General features: G+C 31.4%; 1 long non-coding RNA gene across 1 annotated transcript; it reads left to right on the top strand.

Moving 5' to 3' along the window:
* Positions 1–8,434: 8,434 nt before the first annotated feature.
* On the top strand, positions 8,435–9,647 carry LOC148761694 (uncharacterized). The gene is made up of 3 exons (XR_016027384.1): positions 8,435–8,537; positions 9,195–9,268; positions 9,618–9,647. It is a non-coding gene; the product is annotated as an uncharacterized LOC148761694 (long non-coding RNA).
* Positions 9,648–15,397: the final 5,750 nt, after the last annotated feature.

Below are 15,397 nucleotides of genomic sequence, written 5' to 3'. Positions count from 1 at the left end.
GATTATTTTGTTATTTAATTGTTATTTTAATTATTTTTAATTAATAATTAAAAAATTACTCAAGGGTCGAAATTAAATCATCAACAACATGAATAATCTTTTTTTTTTTTTAGTTTCCTTTCGAGGTTGTGATATAACTACAATCTAAAACCCAAAGCAATGGTGAGCATTTTTTTTTCTTCAAAAAGAATTAACCCATGGCAAATGAATATTATTATTTGCCATGTCTATAAATCCACCGAACCCAATATTTATTTTTTGTGATAAAAAGAATAAAAAAATTTTTCTCTTTTTTTTTCTGTATTTTTTACGAAAAAAGGAACTAAAAGAAAAGAAACATAACTCATGATTAATTTGGGGCAGGCCAGTGTGGACCAACTGTGTCGGTGGGCCTTGCCCAACTGGAATTTATGTTGAAGTCCTTCTCAAACAAATCCACAAACAGCAAAAGATAAAGACAAGAAGATATTGGGAGAGAAAAGTTAAATATACTTATATAGTAAAGCATGAGAGAGAGAGAGAGAGTGGGTGTTTGTTTTGGGAGCAACAAGACAAAACAGGAAGGATTATTGTAAAGCCAATTCATTGAAACAAACAGTAAACAATTGAGGCTTTCTAGGTGAGTTTTCCATTTTGTTTTCTTGCTTTGTTTATTTAATCAATGCTGTTGGTGCTGGTGTTGGGCCAACTATTCTCATTTTTAATTTCCTTTCACAATTTCTATGGTTTTCATATTTATAAGTAGTGGTAGAGTCTAAATTTCATATTTAAGAAAATAAAATTAAAAAATTCAATATTTGTGAGAACAAAATTATTAATTTTTTTTAAAAAATAAAGAGCAAAATTATAAAATTTGAAAAAAAAAAACAAAGAATTATTAAATTTTAAAATTTTAGAGGGCAGAAACCCCTACTAGCCCCATTCTCTCTGCCTTTGTTTACAAGTAAAACTGCATCGTAACTCCCCAGATTTTCTTTTCAATCCTTTCCTCTAAATTCTAATACTCTTTTAACTGTATTGTTAATAACTCCCTTAAATACACCCATATCACCTTTCTAACATCTCTAAATCATCACTTTGAATAATAATATGTCAATTATTTTTATTTTTCATCATACCTAAAAGTATTTGTTAACTATTTAGAAAATTTTAAATAATTTTTTATTTTTTTATTACATTGAATTAAATTCTTTCTAATTAACTGTTGATTAATTGTTAGTTAAAATATCATTTTTTTTCATACCACGTACTGTTTGTCACGGATTTATGTTTTAAGTATTAAAAACATGGCATTTATAGACATGGCAAATAATAATATTCATTTGCCATGGATTAATTCTTTTTGAAGAAAAAACACTGCTGGCCATTGCTTTGGGTTTTGGATTGTCGTTATATCACAACCTCGAAAGGAAACTCAGAAAAAAAAAAGATTATGAATATTTACTTAATCCATGTCTATAATATTTATTTATTTTTATTACCATGTCTATAAAGAATTAATCTATTTTCACGGATCTATAGATATAAATATTATTGTAGAATTAATCCAATTGCAAAACCATGTATAAAATCATGAATAATCTTTCTTTTCTTTTAGTTCTTTTTTCCGTAAAAAATACAGAAAGAGAAAAAAAAGAGAGAATTTTTTTATTCTTTTTATCACAAAAAATGAATGAATAAGGAAAAAAAAAGAGATATTTCTTTCAATTCTTTCTTTACGTGAAAAGAAACAAAAGACAAAAAAGAAAGAAAAAGAATAAAAGAGATATATCTTTCATTTCCTTCTTTTTCTTTGAATTAAAAAAATAAAAAAAGAAAAAGAAGGTTTTTTATGAAAAAAGTTTTTTATCATTTTGCCAAAATTTAAAAAATGATAATGAAGTGATCGTGATCACTTTTCCCTTAAAAAGAATTTAATTTTGACTAAATCTTTTACTTTTTGATTTGCATGATTTTGAATAATCTGGTTTTCATTGTAGTCGCATCATATAGAAAAGTTTCTTTTTTAAAAATTTTATGAATAGTTTTTCATTTCAAATCACTTCATAGTATTCATTTAATAAAGTAGTATTACATTTTAGAAATAGCTGTATTTTATATATAATTATTATTTAAAATAAAAAATATATATTCATGTATAATTTTTATGTGCAGTTGTTGGGGAACAAAAACTTTGCTTTTGCTTGCTGATAAAAATGTAATGAATAGAAATCCAAAAGTATTTCCAAGCGTCAAATTTCTTAATTTCTTATGTCCAATTGTTGGACAGCTTTTTGATTAGGGCTTTTCTTATTTCTCCGCCGAAGTGATAAAAAAAAACCTCCCCAAGGCCCAAATCAACAACTTTTAAAGCATTTATTTCATGATGGTCAAAATACCTCAAAACTCTCTATATTATGAAATTTTTGTTAATTTAGTTCCTCTATTCTAAAAGTAGTCAATTTAATCCCTTTATTTTAAAATTTTGTGCAATCGAGTTCATTCTCCTAACGCCATCCAATGTCATTGTTACTTTGCTAACGTCTCATACTTTGTTGATATGATGATGACATGGGTCTAAAATGTTAAAATGGCAAACCCAAAATATTTTTTTCGAATTTTTTTTGTGCCATGTCATAAAGACTACATTAAACAAAATTATATAGTACATGAATTAAATTGAACAAAATTCAATAGTATATGAACTAAATTGAACAATTACCTATCATATAGGAACTAACTTGGGGTTTTTTTTTTTTTTGTTTAGCAATACATTATATTTAAAAGCCTTATATGTTTATTGAGGAAATTGTGAAAAATGATCACCCTCATAAGCTTATTTCAAAAATAGCTTTCAATATGAAATTAACTATTTTTACCCAATGTTAGCCATGAAAGGATAAAAATACCTCTAAAACCATTTCGAACAAATTAAATGCTTCCAACTTTTCTCTCCCATCATTCGTCTACTGTGCTTTTCATTTTTCTCTCTTACTATCTAGCTCTCTTTAATTTTACCAGCATCGCCATCTCTCTCTGCCTATTTCTTATCATCTCGTCATATTGTTATTAATCTACAGGTCAAAATTGAAATATAGATAATGTGGGAAAAAATAAACAAGAAAAAGGTAAAAAACAACTACAAGGACAAAAATGATTTTTGATTTTGGTTGCAGAGGAAAGGAAAAGAATGGTTCAAGATTTTCCATCAATCTTGAAATAAACAAAGCATTTCAATTTTTTCAAATTCGGTGCAAAATTGAAATAAAGGGAAAGTGGGAAAAAAAAGAAACAGAAGATTAGGGAAAAAAAGGGTTTTTGTGTTTTGGTTGCTTCCATCCATCTTTGATTTGGTACAATCTCATAAAAAATTCATGAAAAGTCCTTGCCAGATAATTTTGTTGATGAATAGTAAAACTTTATGTCACTTCTTAATGATTTCTTAAAAATAATGTTCAATAGCTTTGTAGGAAAAATGTTTTCTATTATCTGTAAAGGTTTTAGGAGATGATTGCAATATTTTTACATGACATGTAACAACTTTTTGAACATGACGTATAACAATAATATCTTTTCAACATGACGTGTAAAAACTTTTTTTCTAACATGACGTGTACCAATTTTTTTTCAACATGACGTATAAGAACTTTTTTATCAACATGACGTGTGATAACTTTTTTTTTCAACATGACATATAACAATATTTTTTTCATGTGCTCTTGCATATGAGAAAGTTTTATTAAGGATAATTTTATCTAAAAATCTTTTCTCTAAGCTAAAAACACTTAAAATTTAAGAAAAATATTATTTTGAAAAATACCTTATCTTTGATGGTTAAAAAAAATTTGTCCCAATGTTTAGTATAAGATCCTTATAATAAAAGCCTTACATGTTTACTATAAGATCTGAATTCAAATCCAATTTGATCTAATTACCAAAAATTAATAATTTGAATTCATCCATTTCAAACTTGAAAATTATTTAGATTCAAAATGACCCGAACATAAAATTAGATGATCATACAAAAGATCATAAATGACTTATATTTACTTTAGATAGAATTATGTAACTTGTGTGATCCATTTGTCTGCATCATAAAAATTCAAATTACTTACTAAATATGTTTATACGTTTACTTAATTATAATAAATATGTTCGCATCATCCAATTTGATATTTATATGTTTACTATGAATTGTTTTTACTAATATATTAATTTAGTGCTCCAATTTTGACTGCGTTATTTATAATTAAATCTGTACTTGGTAAGCATATGAATTTAGTTGCAAAATTTTTGAATTCTATTAACTAGAGGAAAATAATCTTTTTTTCTTATTAATTATTTGGTTACTTTTAACTTATTATAACTTTACTTTTAATTATTTATTTCTTAAATTTAAATCTTAAGAAAAAAAACAATAAATTGAAGTATCAAAAGTTGCAATATATGAGAGTGCAAAGGGACGGTTATATATTAATATAAACTTTGATTAAAGAGGATTAAAATCTTCATTAATATTACAAAAGCTTAAAGAAAAAGTTTATATTCAAAAGAATAATAATATTGCTAAACTAAAGCTTCTTTGTTTGTTCTTCCCAATTTCCACAATAAAAAATAAAATAAAAAATAGAAAGAATTGGAAATACTTGTCCACAATATTAGAATGCCATCTAGTCATTTAGTAACCAAGAACATGAAACGGAGTGGTGCACAACAACGCCATTCCAAAAAGATTACTTAAAAGATTTGAAGTTCTTATTCATGTTTAATTGTCTTTTCAATGAAAATCTCTCTTTTTGTCAAACCCTGCTTTGTAAAATAATTATGATGTTATTCACATGCTTGATAGAATGTTTGTATATTGAGGAAGCCCGAGAAATCGACAAAAGACGGTATTACCCCTAGAGGTGCTGTGAAGTTGATTTATACCTCAAGCTAGTTCAAATGAAAAATTTAAAAGGGATTTGAGAGTTCTGAAATCCCAAAATCTACTTGGAATGGTGATTCGGAGTTCGAGGATCAATTTGGAATCAATCAGGAAATTTGACCGGTTATGGGGTAAAATGGTCATTTTGCAATTTAAGGACAAAATGAGAATTTTTTGTTAAAAAATTACACTTTTGCCCCAGTAAAAGTGAAAAATTACATTTTTGCCCCAAAAATTGGAAAATTACCAAAATGCATAATTTTCACTCCTTATACTCATATCATGCTCCATGTAATCAAATTTGATCTAAATTCTCTCAAAAAATTCAATTTCATCCTCGGATGGCAAAATTACCATTTTACCCCTATACTCCAAAAATATCAAAAATTCATATATTTTCACTGCTAAATCTTCCAATTGTACTTCAATACTCATATCATACTCAAATATGCCAAATGGGTCTAAGAATATATATATTTTGTTTTACATTAAAATAGATTATTTTAATTAATATTTTTATTTTATTTTATTTTTCAAAAAAAAGAAAAGAAAAGAAGAGAGAGAAATGGAAAAACTGGTACGAAAGCCTTGCGAGGTCTCGAAGGGTATTCGGGAGAAGAATGTCTGTCTAGGCTTCGCGGCGGTTGTCACGGGCTCGATGGGAGTTCCGGATCGTGACAATTCGATTGGTATCAGAGCTTTTGGTTAACAAAGCATGGTTTTCAAGTTTTTGGTTTTTATAGTTATTTTCAGAATTCACACTGACACTGCGTGGCCCCGGGTTGAGTTAAACTAGATTAAGTTAAGTTGGGTTAGGTAAAGTTGCATGTATGTAGAGTCTGAGATTACCTAAACTTGCTTCGTTTCCTTTTTAGATTACCATGCCTCCTCGACGTGAGTGCCCACTCCCTACTAGATCAGCTAGGAGGGGCAGAGGTCGTCTTAGGCAGGGTCAGCCAGACCTTAGAGCAGAGGAATCGACTGCATCCCCTTTTCGAGCAACACTTGCTGCTGAACCGATAGAGATTCCTCCGCCACCTACTGGCATTCCTGCCGTGTCTTCTGAGGTAATCCAGACAATGGCAGCCTTCTTTACCGCAATGGCTGGTCAAGCTCAGACTAGTCAGGTCCCACCTGTAGTGCCACCAGTTACTCCTTCAGTTCCATTGACACATGATGTCTCTATTTCTAAAAACTTGAAGGAGGCTAGATAACTGGGTTGCGTGTCCTTTGTGGGTGAGTTGGACGCCACCGCAGCGAAGGATTGGATTAATCAGGTTTCAGAGACACTCTCTGATATGAGATTGGAGGATGAGATGAAGCTGATAGTGGCTACGAGGTTATTGGAGAAGAGAGCCCGTACATGATGGAATTCGGTGAAGTCTCGTTCCACTATTCTCCTAACTTGGTCAGACTTTTTGAGGGAATTTGATAGTCAATATTATACCCATTTCCATCAAAAAGAGAAGAAGAGAGAATTTCTGAGTCTGAAGTAGGGGAATTTAACTGTAGAAGAGTATGAGACTCAATTTAACGAGCTGTTGTCTTATGTGCCTGATTTAGTGAGGACTGAACAGGATCAGGCCGATTATTTCAAGGAAGGGCTCCGCAATGAGATAAGAGAGCGAATGACTGTGACAGGTAGGGAGCCCCATAAAGAGGTAGTACAAATGGCCTTAAGGGCTGAGAAGCTCGCAAAAGAAAATAGGAGAATGCGAGCTGAGTTGGCAAAAAGGAAAAATCCGAATATGTCCTCCAGTCAGCCACTAAAGAGGAGCAAAGGCTCGTTTGTTTCAGGGAGTGCTCCTTCTGTTTCGGTAACATCCTCTCGACCATCATTTTCACAAATGTAGCAAAGGCCTCCGAGATTCAGCGGATCTGTAGTGACTACTTCTGAAAAAAGTTTCGGAGGTTTTGATAGATGCAGAGAATGTGGAAGATTTCATGGCGGGGTGTGTTGGGGGCCTTTGCGATGTTTTCATTGTGGCCAGACGGGTCACTTTAGAACTAATTGTCCACAGTTAGGACAAGCCACTGTAGCTGCTCTATCTTCATCAACTCGTACGGACTTGCAGATGAGAGATTCCTCTGGAGCACAATCGAGGCAGGGAGTAGCTATCCGGCCTGATGTGGAGAGTAACACCCCAGTATACCCACCTTCCAAACCACAGACTCGTGCGTCAACAAAAGTTTTTACTGTAATGGAAGATGAAGCACGAGTCCAACCTAGAGAAAGTGAATGAAAAGTTAGGTGGAAATGTAAGATAATGATAAGAGATGTAAATACTAAGTTCTGAGAGTGTAAATAAAGCTTTTAAGAATAATATAATAAATGAGTTTATGTAGAATATCACTATGAAATTTTCTTAATGTATTGTGGAAATTGGAGTTCAGAAATGCATAAGACATGAAAGATGAATCTTTGAGGCATTGATGAGAATGAAAGTGCAACCCCGCATGTGTAGGGATTAGTAATATGGGTAACTAAAGTGAAGAATGATCCTGAGTGGTTCAAGATTTAAATTTCATGTATGATGAGTGATGTAGGTAGAACAACGAAAAGAACATCTCAATAGTTAAAGGATTGTGGAAGAATGCTCAAACGAAGGAGATGACATGAGATGTTGAACATTGGATAAAAGCTAATACCCCTATCTTTTCTTGGAGTTTGATAAGTGAAATTTTGGGGACAAATTTTTTTTTTTTTAGGGGGGTAGTGTTGTAAAACCCTGCTTTGTAAAATAATTATGATGTTATTCACATGCTCGATAGAATGTTTGTATATTGAGGAAGCCCGAGAAATCGACAAAAGACGGTATTGCCTCTAGAGGTGCTGTGAAGTTGATTTATACCTCAAGCTAGTTCAAATGAAAAATTTAAAAGGGATTTGAGAGTTCTGAAATCCCAAAATCTACTTGGAATGGTGATTCGGAGTTCGAGGATCAATTTGGAATCAATCAGGAATTTTGACCGGTTATGGGGTAAAATGGTCATTTTGCAATTTAAGGACAAAATGGGAATTTTTTTTTAAAAAAAGGATTTTCTTAGACCCATTTGGCATATTTGAGTATGATATGAGTATTGAAGTACAATTGGAAGATTTAGCAGTGAAAATATATGAATTTTTGATATTTTTGGAGTATAGGGGTAAAATGGTAATTTTGCCATCCGAGGATGAAATTGAATTTTTTGAGAGAATTTAGATCAAATTTGATTACATGGAGCATGATATGAGTATAAGGAGTGAAAATTATGCATTTTGGTAATTTTCCAATTTTTGGGGCAAAAATGTAATTTTTCACTTTTACTGGGGCAAAAGTGTAATTTTTTAAAAAAATTTTACTCCACCAAAACTTTGGAAAAGTCTAGAAATTTCATGGAAGACATGGATAAGTGAAGAGGAAAAAGAAAGTAAAAAAGATGGCTAGAAAAAAATAAAATAATAAAATATTCAAAAGGTAAATAAAATAATAATATTTTATTAAGCCTATTAAAAGGCTTGAAAATTCCAGAATTATTCATTGGGAGGGTCAGCCAAAACCAGCAGGAGAGAGAGAGAAATAAGAACAAACCCTAGAGTGAGAAAATTCAAAGAAAAAGTGTGATTTTTCAAGGAATCAAGTGTTTAAAGGTATGATTTTTCAAGCTTAGCTTAAGATTTATCATTTCCATGCATTTCTCCTTATTTTCTATGGTTAAATTATGTGTTTTGATGATGGATTCAAATCTGATCATATGGGTTTAGAGAGAGAAAGTTGTTAGATTAATTTGATTTTGAACTATGTTAGTGTTTAGTGTTAGTTTAGCATGTTTATGAGTAAAACAAAAAGAAAAATATTCATTTTCTCCATGAATTTCTCTAGGCCGAATCTAGCCAATGGTGTGTGAGGATGAGGTTGACTTTATTTTAAGAGAATTAGATGGAAAAATGATGAATTATGAGGTTGGAAATTAAATGGGAATTTTTGGTGTAAAAAAATTAAAATTTTTACCCACTAGGGGTAAAAGCGTAATTTGTGATCCGAACTGATAAATTGGACCACATTCATAGTCATTGAGGTATTGTGGATATAATTGGATAATTGAAATTGAAATGGATGGAATTGGAGTTGAATTGGAGATTTTAGAAATTTACACCGTGTATAGGCGAGTTAGATCGGACACATGATTAAGCGATTGTCCAAACATTTCACACCCTATCTAGTGCATACGCATGGATAAGAGCCTGAAATAATATATATTGATTTGACACAAATTATTGAATTTTTGTGTCATGTATTGTGGATAGGTGGTGAGCTATTTGATACGGGTAAAAGACTACACCCGAGGACCGAGAATAGGAGTATATCTACTCCTAGTACAGTGAGTAAACTTACTATCATCTTAATTATCTAGAGTAAATTTATTTAATTGTGTGATTTTATGGAAAAATGGTTTAATTGGAAAATTATTGTGTTTTATGAGAAAATGGGATTTTATAAAATAATTTTATAAAATTTTTTGAAAATTTAATAATGATTTCAAAAATAGAGTAATTGGAGACCTATACTATGATTGTGTTGTTTATCCATGATTTTACATTAAATGGCTTATGATAAATGTGGGTATGACTGGTTATTTTTATGATTTTAAGAATATGTGAACTGTTTTGATTTGCCTTGAATGTGTTAAGTGAGCCATGTCATACTATTGTGATTTTATTGGTTGGTAGATTATAAAGTGGGCACTGCAGTGACGGGGGTTCCGTGGGCCAGCCTAATTAGAGGGGCACAGTTCCTAATTATTGAGCTTACCTCGATTGGAGAGGCACGTAGGATAACTCCCGAGGTAGGATTTGATTACACTTCACGCTGGCCACCACGTGAAAGTGGGACTCAGCCAACGCCAAGGAACGGCTGTGTTGTCAGAGGTGAAATGTGTTTGTGTGTGTGACAATAAACAGCCTTGGCGGTCTCGGTAAGATGCTTTCGCGAGGTATCCCCGAGAATGGATTTTTGGTAAGGGCCAAGTTTTTGAAAAGTGCATAAGCCATGTTGAGTAATCAGATGAAATCCAATTATTTATATGGGTTGAGATGAATTATTTTAATTGTCTCCTATTACTCGGCTTTAGATTATTTTGATGATGTCTGTCTACTCACTGGGATTTGATAATCTCACCCCTTCTTCCTATACATTTTTCAGGCTCAGAATAGGCAATAGACTATCAATTGCATCGAGAAGTAAATTTCGAAGTTGCATCCTAGAAAGTAAGGTTATAAACTTAAACCTTCTCAGTTATTTGGGGGCTCATGTGTCATTGTAATTTAAATTACATACTCCAATTTTCTATATTACAGTATGTATAAATTTATTTTGTTTTTATGTGCAGAAAATTAATTTTTGATGTTTCAAATATATATATATATATTGTTTTACATTAAAATAGATTATTTTAATTAATATTTTTATTTTATTTTATTTTTAAAAAAAAAGAAAAGAAAAGAAGAGAAAGAAATGGAAAAACTGGTACGAAAGCCTTGCGAGGTCTCGAAGGGCATTCGGGGGAAGAATGTCTGTCTAGGCTTCGCGGCGGTTGTCACGGGCTCGATGGGAGTTCCGGGTCGTGACACTTTTTTTCATGTGTGTATATTTTTATTACTTTGTTGTATTGTTCCTACTTTTGCCAACACCCTTTTCCTCCCATTGCGCTCTACCTATGCTTCCTTTAAAATTTTAAAAAATCCCAAGTACTATTAAACGAGATGAAATTTAGATGCTAGCAATTAACTTTATTAAAACTACTATTTCGATTTTTTTGTATTTCTTTGCTTTCAAGATGTAGTACCAAGTATTAATATTTCACTAAAATTCATTCTAATATGTTCAACTAAGAAGAATTTAGAAATTTAGTGTTCAAAAGCAAGAAATAAGATTTTTAAATATAAAGATTTTATTCTCTTTCTGCAAAAACTTTAACTAAAAGTATAACACCGTTACCTCTGTGAAATAGAAGTAAAACATAAAGTTTTACTTTCTTGTTTTTGAAAGGTAAAACACAAGGTTTTACTCGTTCATGAAAAATAACATTCCTTGAAACAAAAGCACTATGTCTAACAAGGTCATGAAGCTTCTAACCTTTCATACCAACTAGATATCATATAAAAATATATTTTCTTGCCCTAGGTTCAAACTACTTCTTTTTATATGATAAGGTGGATGCAAAACATAGAGAACCTAAAACGTTAAGATGAGAAAATGCAGGTATTTTATAAAAAAACATTTAAAAATGTGTTTTGTGTCTTAAATAGGTGTAAGAACCCTATTTATAATGTGAGCAACAATTAAAGTAGCATCTCTATTCATACTGACACAGATAAATTTTTGATTCAAATAAATTAATAATTTTCATTTAATGATTCAAATAGGTAAATCCAAAACAAATAATTTTTATCAATAAAAAAACCTTCAATCGATACAATTACACAAAACCACAATAAACAACTACAATAAAATATATTAAGAAGCGAGAAAGGAGAAACAACAAAGAAACCTTAAATCGACACAAATACTAAAACCCAAAATCAACAATATCCATCTAATGATCCAAATAAATAAACCCACAACAAATCATTTTTATACATAGAAAACCCTAAATCTGTACAAAAACTGAAAACATAGTAAACAAAAGTCATCACAGACAAAATAATAAAAACAAATATGCAAAAAAAAAAATTCATCTATTCATTCTCATAAATAAACACAAACACAGAACAACAATAAACAACAACAGCAAAAAGTACTACCAGGGAAGAGAGAAGAAACAGCAAAGAAACCCTAAATCAGCAATAACTATCTGGAAAGCCCCTCTACGACTGCCAAATGTCAAGCCTTTAAAACACCCACTTGTCAACTTGAGGGAAGCCCGTGCAAAACTTCCTTTAGCATGACCTCCAAAACAACCCTACAGCTCCAAAGCAAAAGCAGAAATGAAGAGAACAAAAAAATCCCTAAGCGGTTGAATGAAAGAGAAAAGCAGAAAGAGAGAACAAAGAAGACGGTAGGTATTTCTTTTTGTTTCTATGTTTTTGTTCAATTAGTAATTAGATTAACGCACTTTTCACTTACCTAGGATCGTAAACATCGATACTCAACATTAAAACCATCCCATCGTATTGATGGGGTTTTAATTGAAATCCCTTATTTAGAAAAATTCATTTGAGATTGTGACTTCTCGCATTTCGAATGAACATTTCATCATCAGTATAATTTGATATTCTCTCCATTAGTAATATTATGTATGTACATGCGTTTTTTACAGACATATTTTTATTCTACTTTCTTAATTATTAAATCTAAATATTATTTTCTTTACATTTTTTCTATTTTTTTATATAGGCTCAAATCTTTTTTTTATAAAGATACATTTTTCTATTTGTTATTTTTTTATCTATTTTACGTGAATATCTATTGTTTCCTATTTACATATATATATATATATATATATATATATTATTTTTACATAGATTTCCCTATTTCAATAATTTCCTCTCCCATGCCTATAATATTCATGCTGCCACAAATATATTATATTTTTATTATTTATTATATATATTTTTTCATATATATTATTTTCATAAATCTATATTAAAATTGTCTAAAACACAACCAATCAACACAAATATCCAACTCACAAGCCCAATGAACCAAAGGTCTGAAGCTTACACAAAATCTAATCCCAGATTAACCCAAAGAAATTGGACTAGGAAGAGCCCACAAATCTACTTCAGCAACCCAACTCCCTTTTGCGGGAAGCAATCCAGAGACCAAAAGAGTGGTTTCACTGCTTTTGCAATGGCACCGTTTTAGGTTTCTTTAGCTTCCAAGCCAACCTAACCAAAATGGCATTGTTTTATCCATCTTAACCCAAAGTATATAAACTCTTTTTCCCCTTTTATGTCCCCATTTCTCTTCGTCACTTTCTCTTTCTGTCGACAGCCTCTCAACCTTCTTCTCTAAACGCGAAATCCTTGCTACCCTTAAAAAGAATTTTAGTTTCACTAAATCTTTTACCTTTTAATTTGCATGATTTTGAATAATGTGGTTTTCATTGTACTCGCATCTTATATATAATTTTTTTTTTTTAATTTTACAAACATTTTTTCATTTCAAATCACTTCATAGCATTTATTTAATAAAGTAGCATTACATTTTAGAAATAATTGTATTATATATATAATTATTATTTAAAATAAAAATCAAATATTCACGTATAATTTTTGTGTGCAGTTGTTGGGGAACAAAAACTTTGCTTTTTCCTGTTGATAAAAATGTAATGAATAGAAATCGAAAAGTATTTCCAAGCTTCAAATTTCTTAATTTCTTATGCCTAATTGTTGGAAGACCTTTTGATTGTTTAATTATTTTTTATATTAGTTAGGGCTTTTCTTAGTTCTCCACCAAAGTGATAAAAACATCTCCCAAGGCCCAAATCCACTGGTTTTAAAGCATTTATTTCATGATGGTCAAAGTATCCCACAAGTTTTTGTATTGTGGAATTTTCGTCTATTTAGTCCCTCTATCTCAATATTAGTCAATTTAGTCCTTCTACTCTGAGATTTGTGCAATCGAGTTCTTTCCCCTAACGTTGTCCAATTTCACTATTACTTTGCTAACATCTCATATTTTGCTGATATGGTGATCGCATGAGTCTAAAATGTTGACGTGGCTGTAGACACCTAAAACAAAAAAAATTAAATTATAATAAAACCAAATAAAATATATAAAATAAATAAAGAAAAATATATAAATTAAAAAAAAAAGGGGGATGGCTGGGCGTACCAACTCCCTGGTGCCAGAACCCCCTCGCCGGGTTGTCCAAATTTTTGGACAACCCGGCTCTTTAAAAGACCACTTGCAAAAACCCAAAAAAAGGAGAGACACGAAAAAAGCAAAATCCTAGATCTACCAGCAAAAGAACCTAGCCACAAAGAACCAAAAAATAAAACAAAAAGCAAAAAAGGGGGGTTGATTTGAGAAATGAGAAAGATAGGGATCGGCCGGCGAGTAGAGAGAAGAGAGAGAGAGGCCGACGAAAGAGAGGGATCGGCCGACAGAAGGAGAGAGATCCGCCGGGGGAGAGAGAAGAGAAGAGGAAGCCGAAGAGAGGGAAAGAGAGGGATCGGCCGGCGAGTAGAGAGAAGAGAGAAAGAGGCCGACGAGAAGAGAAGGGAGGACCCCGGCGCCGGCGAAGAGAAGAAAGAAAATTTTTTAGAGAGAAGGGAGAGGGTGCGGCTAGAGAGAGAAAAAGAAATTGGAAAATGGATAAAAAAAGCTAAAAATGGGTTTTTATACCCAAAGGAGAAAGAGCAAAACGGTGTCGTTTCAGTGGGTAGCTGAAGACGGAAGGTCCAAGCCCAAACGACGTCGTTTTGAGCACCCCCACAAGCACCAAACGGTGCGTTTTGAACGCTGCTTTGTGGATCTCAGGAGGCAGGCCGGGCGTAAAGACTTGGGCTCCTGCGGGCCACCGAATTGGGCCAATCGCAGCCCAACAAGGTATAACCCTTTTCTTTTTTGCTTGGGTTTGTTAGTGTTGGGTCTAGCCCATTTTAATTAAAAGGCATTTATTTTTTAGGAAAGAAATATTTATATAATATGGACACTTATATTTAATATTAAAAAATCAAAAAAATAAAATAAAAAATAATGATAGTAATAAAAAATAATAGTAAAAATGCATGGCTTAAAAGAACATATATATAAAATAAGTAAGTAAATAAAAAAATTCATAATAATAATAAAAATAAAAATTAAAAAATATATAAAAATAACAACAATAACAAGTGAATAAAAAAAATATTTATATTATACTTAGAGGCTTGCAAATAAAAAAAAAAATAATAATAATAATAATTCGGAACACTAATATATTAATAATAACAAATAATATAAATGGAACAATTATTTGAGTATTACCACTTAAAAGGGGCAAAGAGTTGTCTCTTTTGGGTGGGTCACTTAAGTGCGAAGTTCGAAACGGATTTTCACCGAAGCGTCGGGATAAATCCGAATTCTATACTCCTATACCCATTAATCCGAGTAATTGTTGTTTAAAATAATGTATATAAAAAAAAATGGTATATAATAATAAAAAATAATAATAAACATAAGTCAATAAATTACCTGAAATTATTATTATTATCAACCAACTAACCAATAAACGCGTGCATGTAGATATCATCATTTTACCCTGTCATAGCATGCCACATTTATCTTGCAAATGGTGCGGGAGTCCCGATGATGGGATTTCCCCGAGGAGCTTGTAAAGACGAGTTCTTCCAGGGATATCTCTAGGTGAGGAGAATTTCGAGACTTCACCAAAGCGTTGGGATGGTCTTCGAATAATTTTCCAATAAAAGATTACCGACTACATCATTTAAAATAAACAAGTCATAACATAATTTTACGCTTGCATCATGTGCATACGTAAAACCAAATAAAAAACTCAGTC

This window comes from Theobroma cacao, chromosome 7 (genome assembly GCF_053813885.1).
Source record: "Theobroma cacao isolate CCN51 chromosome 7, ASM5381388v1, whole genome shotgun sequence".
In the NCBI taxonomy this organism is placed as follows: Eukaryota; Viridiplantae; Streptophyta; class Magnoliopsida; order Malvales; family Malvaceae; genus Theobroma; species Theobroma cacao.
Note: the sequence above shows the minus strand (reverse complement) of the source record. Positions and strands in the feature narration are given on the sequence as shown.